Here is a 9036-nt window from a genome sequence, read left to right as displayed (position 1 = left end):
TCTTCTCTTCTCTTCTCTTCTCTTCTCTTCTCTTCTCTTCTCTTCTCCTTCCTTCCTTCCTTCCTTCCTTCCTTCCTTCCTTCCTTCCTTCCTTCCTTCCTTCCTTCCTTCCTTCCTTCCTTCTTTCTTTCTTTCTTTCTTTCTTTCTTTCTTTCTTTCTTTCTTTCTTTCTTTCAATTTTGCTTTACATTCTGGGATACATATGCAGAATGAGCAGGTTTGTTACGTAGGTATACATGTGCCATGGTGGTTTGCTGCATCTATCAACCCGTCATCTAGGTTTTAAGCCCCACATGCATTAATGTATTTGTCCTAATGCTCTCCCTCCTCTTACCCCCGACCCCGTGACAGGTCTCGGTATGTGATGTTCCCCTCCCTGTGTCCATGTGTTCTCATTGTTCAACTCCCACTTATGAGCAAGAACATGTGGTGTTTGGTTTTCTGTTCCTGTGTTAGTGTGCTGAGAATGATGGTTTCCATCTTCATCCATGTCCCTGCAAAAGAAAATGTTCTCATTCTGTTTTATGGCTGCATAGTATTCTATGGTGTATATGTGCCATATTTTCTTTTTCCAGTCTATCATTGATGGGCATTTGGGTTGGTTCCGAGTCTTTGCTATTGTGAATAGTGTTGCAATAAACATAGGTTTACATGTGTCTTTATAGTAGAATGATTTATAATCCTTTGGTTATATACCTAGTAATGGGATTGCTGGGTCAAATGATATTTCTGGTTTTAGATCCTTAAGGAATCGCCACATTGTCTTCCACAATAGTTGAACTAATTTACACTCCCACCAACAGTGTAAAAGCATTCCTGTTTCTCCACATCCTCTCCAGCATTTGTTGTTTCCTGACTTTTTAACAATCTCTATTCTAACTGCCTTAGGATGGTATCTCATTGTGGTTTTCATTTGCATTTCTCCAATGACCAGTGATGATGAGCTTTTTTTCATGTTTGTTGGCCACATAAATGTCTTCTTTTGAGGAGTGTCTGTTCATATCCTTCACCCACTTTTTGAAGGGGTTGGTTTTTTCTTGTAAATTTAAGTTCCTTGTATATTCTGGATATTAGACCTTTGTCAGATGGGTAGATTGAATAATTTTTCTCCCATTCTGTAGGTTGTCTGTTCACTCTGATGATAGTTTCTTTTGCTGCGCAGAAGCTTTTTAGTTTGATTAGATCCAATTTGTCAGTTTGGCTTCTGTTGCAATTGCTTTTGGTGTTTTAGTCATGAAGTCTTTGCCCATGCCTATGTCCTGAATGATATTGCCTAGGTTTTCTTCTAGGGTTTTTATGGTTTTGGGGTTTACATTTAAGCCTTTAATCCATCTTGGGTTAATTTTTGTGTAAGATGTAAGGAAGGAGTCCAGTTTCTGCTTTCAGCATATGGCCAGCCAGTTTCCCCAGCACCATTAATTAAATAGGGACTCCTTTCCCCATTGCTTGTTTTTATCAGGTTTGTCGAAAAGCAGATGGTTGTAGATGTGTGGTGTTATTTCTGAGGTCTCTGTTCTGTTCCATTGATCTGTATATCTGCTTTGGTACCAGTACCATGCTGTTTTGGTTACTGTAGCCTTATAGGATAGTTTGAAGTCAGGTATCTTGATGCCTCCAGCTTTGTTCTTTTTGCTTAGGATTGTCTTGGCTATACGGGCTCTTTTTTGATTCCATATGAAATTTAAAGTAATTTTTTCTTCTAATTCTGTGAAGAAAGTCAATGGTAGCTTGATAGGAATAGTGTTGAATCTATAAATTACTTTGTGCAGTATGGCCGTTTTCATGATATTGATTCTTCCTATCCATGAGCATATAATATTTTTCCATTTGTTTGTGTCCTCTCTTATTTCTTTGAGCAGTGGTTTGTAGTTCTCCTTGAAGAGGTCCTTCACATCCCTTGTAAGTTGGATTCCTAGGTATTTTAGTCTCTTTGTAGCAATTGTGAATGAGGGTTCACTCATGATTTGGCTCTCTGTTTGTCTATTGTTGGTGTATAGGAATGCTTGTGAATTTTGCACATTGATTTTGTATCCTGAGACTTTGCTGAAATTGCTTATCAGCTTAAGGAATTTTTGGGCTGAGACGATGGGATTTTCTAAATATACAATTATGTCATCTGCAAACAGAGACAATTTGACTTCCTCAGTTCTGATTTGAATGCCCTTTATTTCTTTCTGTTCCCTAATTGTCCTGGCCAGAACTTCTAATACTATGTTGAATAGGAGTGGTGAGAGAGTGCATCCTTGTCTTGTGCTGGTTTTCAGAGGGAATTCTTCCAGCTTTTGCAAATTCAGTATGATATTGCCTTTGGGTTTGTCATAAATAGCTCTTGTTATTTTGAGATATGTTCCATCAATACCTAGTTTATTGAGAGTTTTTTGCATGAAGGGATGTTGAATTTTATTGAAGGCCTTTTCTGCCTCTGTTAAAACAATCATGTGGTTTTTGTCATTGTTTCTGTTTATGTGATGAATTACGTTTATTGATTTTCATATGTTGAACCAGCCTTGCATCCCAGACTTGATTGTGGTAGATATGCTTTTTGATGTGCTGCTGGATTCCGTTTGCCAGCATTTTATTGAGGGTTTTTGCATAGATGTTTATCAGGGATATTAGCCTGAAAATTTTTTTGTTGTTGTGTCTCTGCCGGGTTTTGGTATCAGGATGATGCTGACCTCATAAAATGAGTTAGGGAGGAGTTCTTATTTTTCTATTGTTTGGAATACATAAATAAGAAATGGTACCAGCTCCTCTTTGTACCTCTGGTAAACTTCGGCTGTGAATCCATCTGGTCGTGGGCTTTTTTTGGTTGGTAGCTATTAATTACTGCTTCAATTTCAGAGCTTATTATTGGTCTATTCAGGGATTTGAATTCTTTCTGGTTAGTCTTGGGACATCCTCCCTTTTCTGAATCTCTGAAGTCCATTATATCACTCTTATGCCTTTGCATACTCATCGCTTACCTCCCACTCGTAAGTGAGAACTTGCAGTTTTTGTTTTCCACTCCTGTGTTACTTCACTTAGAATTATGGCCTCCAGCTCCATGTAAGTTGCTGCAAAAGTCATTGTTTTGTTCCTTTTAATGGCTGGGTAGTATTCCACGTTTTTTGTAAAACACATTTTCTTTATCCACTCATTAGTCAATAGGCACTTAGATTGGTGCCACATCTTTGCAATTGTGAATTGTGCTGCTATAAATATACATGTGCAAGTGTCTTTTGCATATAATGACTTCTCTTCCTTTGGGTAGATACCCAGTAGTGGGATTGCTGGGTTGCATATTGGATCTACTTTTATGTCTTTAGGGAATCTCCACACTTGTTTTTTACAGAGGTTGTACTAATTTACATTTCCACCAGCATTGATTAAGTGTTCCCGTTTCTCCACATCCATGCCAATATCTATTGTTTCTTGCCTTTAAATAATGGCCATTTTTTTGCAGGAGTAAGTTATATCTCATTGCAGTTTTAATTGGCATTTCCCTAATGAGTAGTGATGTTGGGCATTTTTTCATATGTTTGTTGCCCATTTGTATATCTTCCTTTGAGGAATGTCTATTCATGTCCCTTTCCCACTTTTTAATGGGATTATTTGTTTTTTTCTTGGTAATTTGTTTGAGTTCTTTGTAGATTCCGGATACTGGCCCTTTGTTGGATGCATAGTTTGCAAATAGTTTCTCCCATTCTGTGGGTTTCTGTTTGCTCCATTTATTTATTTCTTTTGCTGTGCAGAGGCCTTTTAGTTTAATTGGGTCCCATTTATTTATTTAGTTTTTGTTGCATTTGCTTTTGGGGTCATAATCATGAATTCTTTGCCTAGGCCAATATCTATATGAGTTTTTCCAATGTTGTCTTACATAATTTTTATAGTTTCAGGTCTTATATTTAAGTCTTTGAACCATCTTCAGTTGATTTTTGTATAAGGTGAGAGATAGGAATCCAGTTTTATTCTGCTGATACATGTAGCTTGCCAGTTTTCCCAGCATCATTTATTAAATAGGGTGTCTATCCCCCAATTTTTTGTTTTTGTATGCTTTGTTGAAGATCAGTTAGCTGTATGTATTTGGCTTTGTTTCCGGATTCTCTGTGCTGTTCCACTGGTCTATGTGCCTACTTTTGCACCAGTACCATGCTGTTTTGGTAACTATAGCCTTATAGTGTAATTTGAAGTTCTGTAATGTGATGTCTCTAGATTTGTTCTTTTTGCTTAGGATTGCTTTGTCTAGTCAGGCTCTTTTTTGGTTCAAAACAAAATTCAGGATGGTTTTTTCTAATTCTATGAAAAATGATGTTCATATTTTGATGGAAATTCTATTGAATCTGTAGATTACTTTTGGCAGTATGGTCATTTTCACAATATCGATTATCCCAGTCCATAAACATTGGATGCATTTCCATTTGTTTGTGTCATCTATGATTTCTTTCAATAGTGTTCTGTAGTTCTCCTTTTTGAGAAATTTCACCTCCTTGGTTAAGTATATTTTTAGTTATTTTATTTTATTTTTTGCAGCTGTTGTAAGAGGAATTGAGTTCTTAATTTGATTCTCAACTTGATTGTTGTTGATATATAGCAATGCTACTGATTTATGTATAATGATCATGTAACCTGAGACTTTACTGAATTTGTTTATCATATCTAAGTATTTTTTAAGAGTCCTTAGAATTTTGTAGGTGTACAATCATATTATCAGCAAACAGTGGTAGTTTGACTTCCTGTTTTCTAATTTTGATGCTGTTTATTTATTTCTCTTGCCTAATTGCTCTGCCTAGTACTTCCAGAATATGTTGAATAGGAGTGGTGAAAGTGGGCATCCTTGTCTTCTTCCCATACGCAAGGGGAATGCTTTCAACTTTTTTCCATTCAGTATGATGTTATCTGTGGGTTTGTCATATATAGTTTTTATTATTTTGAGGTAGGTCCTCAAATAGGTCCCTTCTATGCCTAGTTCATTGACAGTTTTTGTCATAAAGGAATGCTGGATTTTGTCGAATGCTTTTTCTGTCTCTATTGATCATATGGTTTTTGTTTTTAATTATGTTTACGTGATGAATCACATTTATTGACTTGCATATATTAAACCATTCCTGCATCCCTGGGATGAAACCCACTTGATCATGATGAATTCTCTTTTTGATATGCTGTTCAATTCATTTAGCTAGTATTTTGTTAAGGATTTTTGCATCTATATTGATCAAGGAAATTGGTTTGTAGTTTGTGTGTGTATGTGTGTGTGCATGTCTTTTCCTGTTTTGGTATCAGAATGATACTAGCTTAATAGAATGATTTTGGGAGGATGCCTTCTTTATCAATCTTTTGGAATAGTTTCAGTAGGATTTGTACCAATTCTTTTCTTTCAATGTCTAGGTAGAATTTAGCTGTGAATCCATCTGATCCTGGGTTTTTTTTTTTTGTTGTTTGGGAATTTTAAAATCACTGATTCAGTCTCACTGGTTGCTATTGGTTTGTACGAGGTTTCTATTTCTTCCTGATATAATCTAGTAGGATTGTATGTTTCCAGGAATTTGTTCATTTCCTCTAGATTTCCTAGTTTGTGTGCTTAAAGTTATCCATGGTAGTCTTGAATGGTCTTTTGTATTTCTGTGGTGTTGGTTGTAATGACCCCAGTTTCAGTTCTAATTGAACTTATTTGGATCTTCTCTCTTCTTGTTTAATCTAGCTAATGGTTTATTGATTTTGTTTATTTTTTCAAGGAACCAGCTTTTTAACCAGCTTTTTATTCATTAATATTTCATGTTTCTTTTTTGGTTTGCATTTCATTTGGTTCATTTTAATCTTTGTTATTTCTTTTATTCTTCTAGCTTTAAGTTTAGTATGCTTTTGTTTTCCTAGTTCCTTGAGATGTGACTTTAGGTTGTCAATTTGTGCTTTTTCAGACTTTCTGATGTAGGCATTTAGCATTATAAACTTTCCTCTTAGCACTGCTTTTGCTGTATTCCAGAGGTTTTGATAACTTGTGTAGATATTATCATTCAATTCAAATAATTTTTATATTCCCATCCTGATTTCATTGTTAACCCAGATATCATTCAGGAGCAGATTATTTAATTTCCGTGTATTTGTATAATTTTGAGGGTTCCTTTTGGAGTTAATTTCTAGTTTTATTCCACTGTGGTCTGAGAAGAGACTTGATATGATTTCAATTTTAAAAAATTTACTGAGACTTATTTTGTGGCCTATCATATGGTCTATCTTGGAGAATGTTCCATGCTTTTTAGAAGAATGTATATTCTGCAGATCTTGGGAAGAATGTTCTGTAAATGTCTGTTAAGTAAATTTGCTCTAGTGTATCACTTACATCCATTGTTTCTCTGTTGACTTTCTGTCATGAAGATCTGTCTAGTGCTGTCAGTGGTGTATTGAAATCTCCCACTATTATTGTTTTGCTGTCTATCTCATTTCTTAGGTCTAGCAGTAATTGTTTTATGAATCTAAAAGCTCCAGTGTTTGGTGCATATAAATTTAGGATTGTAGTATCTTCTTGTTGAATTGATCGTTTTATGATTATATAGTGACCATCTTTGTCTTTTTGTTTTTACTGTTGTTATTTTGAAGTGTGTTTTTTCTGATAGAAGAATAGCTATGCCTGCTGGCTTTTGGTTTCTATTTGCATGGAATACATTTTCCTACCCCTTTACTTTGAGTTTATATGAATACTTTTGTGTCAGGTGAGCCTCTTAAAGACAGCAGATATTTGGATTGTGATGTTTTCGTCCCTTTTGCCATCCTGTATCTTTTAAGTGGAGCATTTACTCTCAACGTGAATATTGAGATGTGAGGTATTGTTCTCTTCATCATGTTAATTGTTACCCAGATAGTTTTCTTTTTATTTTGTTATTGTGTTATAGGCCCTGTGAGTTCTAAACTTTCAAGAGGTTCTATTTTGGTGCATATCAGGCTTTTATTTCAAGGTTTAGAATTTCTTTTAGCATTTCTTGTACTGTTATGTTTGGTAATGACAAATTTCCTTAGCACTTGGTTGTCTGAAAATGACTTTATTTCTCCTTCATTTATGAAATTGAGTTTTGTGGGATACGAAATTCTTGGCTGACAGTTGTTCTGTTTAAGGAGGTTGAAGATAGGATGCCAATCCCTTTTGGCTTGTAAGGTTTCTGTGAGAAGTCTGCTGTAAGTCTGATAGGTTTTCATCTATAAGTTACTTGATACATTTGTCTCACTGCTCTTAGAATTCTTGCCTTCATTTTGACTTTAGATAGTCTGATAACTACATGGCTCGGTGAAGATCTTTTTGCAAAGAATTTCCCAGGAGTTCTTTAAGCTTCTTGGCTTTGGATATCTAAATCTGTAGCCAGGCCATGGAAGTTTTCCTCAATTACTCCCTCAAATTAGTTCTTTTTTCTTCTCCCTCAGGGACACTAATTATTCTTAGGTTTGGCATTTTACTAATACCATATGTCTTAGAGACTTTGTTCATTTCTTTTTTTCTTTATTTTTGTCTGATTGGGTTAATTCAAAAGCCTTGTCTTTGAACTCTGAAATTCTTTCTTCTACTTGTTCTAGTCTATTAAAACTTTCCACTGCACTTTGTAATTCCCTCAGTATGTCTTTCATTTGTCGAAGTTCTGATTGGTTTTTCTTGATTATATCTGTCTGTCTAGAGAATTTTTTTGTTCATATCCTGAATTGCTTTTTAAATTTATTTATGACGTTTTCACCCAGAAAGGTAATTGTGAATATTTTTGTGGCAGAATGTCACATGAAATCATGGAAGCTAAAATGAGTCTCTTCTGGGCAAAGTTATTATAGCTATGGCATAACAGCTAAATAAAATTTCATCCAGGCACTGTTCAAACCTTGTACCTTGTTAAACAAATAAAAGCATTACAATACAATCAATATTTAAAGTAAATCCTTAAGATACTAAAATATCTTTGTTATTTTATTTATTTGACATACCAAAATTGCTTTTCCTTCATTTCTCAGTATGAACTCACACAATCTGACTATATTAAAATTACATATATGTATATATATTATATACATATACTCAAAGTATAGAATTATTTTTTATAGTCTTTTGAGATAATACCATATATTTTAATTTTTTTTTTTTTTTTTTTTTTTTTTAGACGGAGTCTTGCTCTGTCGCCCGGGCTAGAGTGCAGTGGCCGGATCTCAGCTCACTGCAAGCTCCACCTCCCGGGTTTACACCATTCTCCTGCCTCAGCCTCCAGAGTAGCTGGGACTACAGGCGCCCGCCACCTCGCCTGGCTAGTTTTTTTGTATTTTTAGTAGAGACGGGGTTTCACTGTGTTAGCCAGGATGGTCTCGATCTCCTGACCTCGTGATCCGCCCGTCTCGGCCTCCCAAAGTGCTGGGATTACAGGCTTGAGCCACCGCGCCCGGCCTATATTTTAATTTTTAAAAACTAGTATGTCATTTAAACTGTCATTGTCCATGAAAAACCATTTGCTGGCATTCTAGTGAGAAAAAAGAAGATATTTTAAATATATTTTACAATTATGTGAATTTCAAACAATAAAATGACTTTCAGGATTATAGCTGAAAACTCTTAAGAAGGTGGCAAAAAGGTTTAAGTTTTTTTCTTTTATAATATGTATATATAGATATATCTTGAACTACATTGCTAATTGTGAAATTTTAGAACAAAGTAATATCCTTAGTTCTTGTTTTGATAATATAGAAAGGCAAACAAGTATCTTGGTATTTGATAAGGTATAAATTCATGCTCTAAAACCCAATAAAATCTGATGTCATTTTTATTCATTTCATATATCTTTGATCTGACAGCATATAAAGAAATGTATTATGAAATATTATTCCTATTAGAGAAACATTCCATTTTAGGAGATAGGAACTGAGAGGCTCAAACTTTGGTGTCTTATTGATGATATCTATCTCTCTAGAAAATTTTTCATTCATACCCTGAACTGCTTATTAACTTTCTTCAAACATTTCTTTAACATGGGGGATGATGCTACTAGATTGCGAAAGTCATTAGGAAAAACGAGACCATATAGTTGAAGCACCTGACCC

At 35.0% G+C, this 9036-nt stretch overlaps 1 protein-coding gene across 1 annotated transcript in view; it reads left to right on the top strand.

The window, feature by feature from the left end:
- COL4A4 (collagen type IV alpha 4 chain) overlaps window positions 1–9036 on the top strand; it is a 138992-nt gene that overhangs the window by 71691 nt on the left and 58265 nt on the right. The gene's annotated exons all lie outside the window — the stretch shown is intronic.

The sequence above is a fragment of the Piliocolobus tephrosceles genome, chromosome 11, assembly GCF_002776525.5.
Source record: "Piliocolobus tephrosceles isolate RC106 chromosome 11, ASM277652v3, whole genome shotgun sequence".
In the NCBI taxonomy this organism is placed as follows: domain Eukaryota; kingdom Metazoa; phylum Chordata; class Mammalia; order Primates; family Cercopithecidae; genus Piliocolobus; species Piliocolobus tephrosceles.
This window is presented reverse-complemented; position numbering and strand designations above follow the sequence as displayed.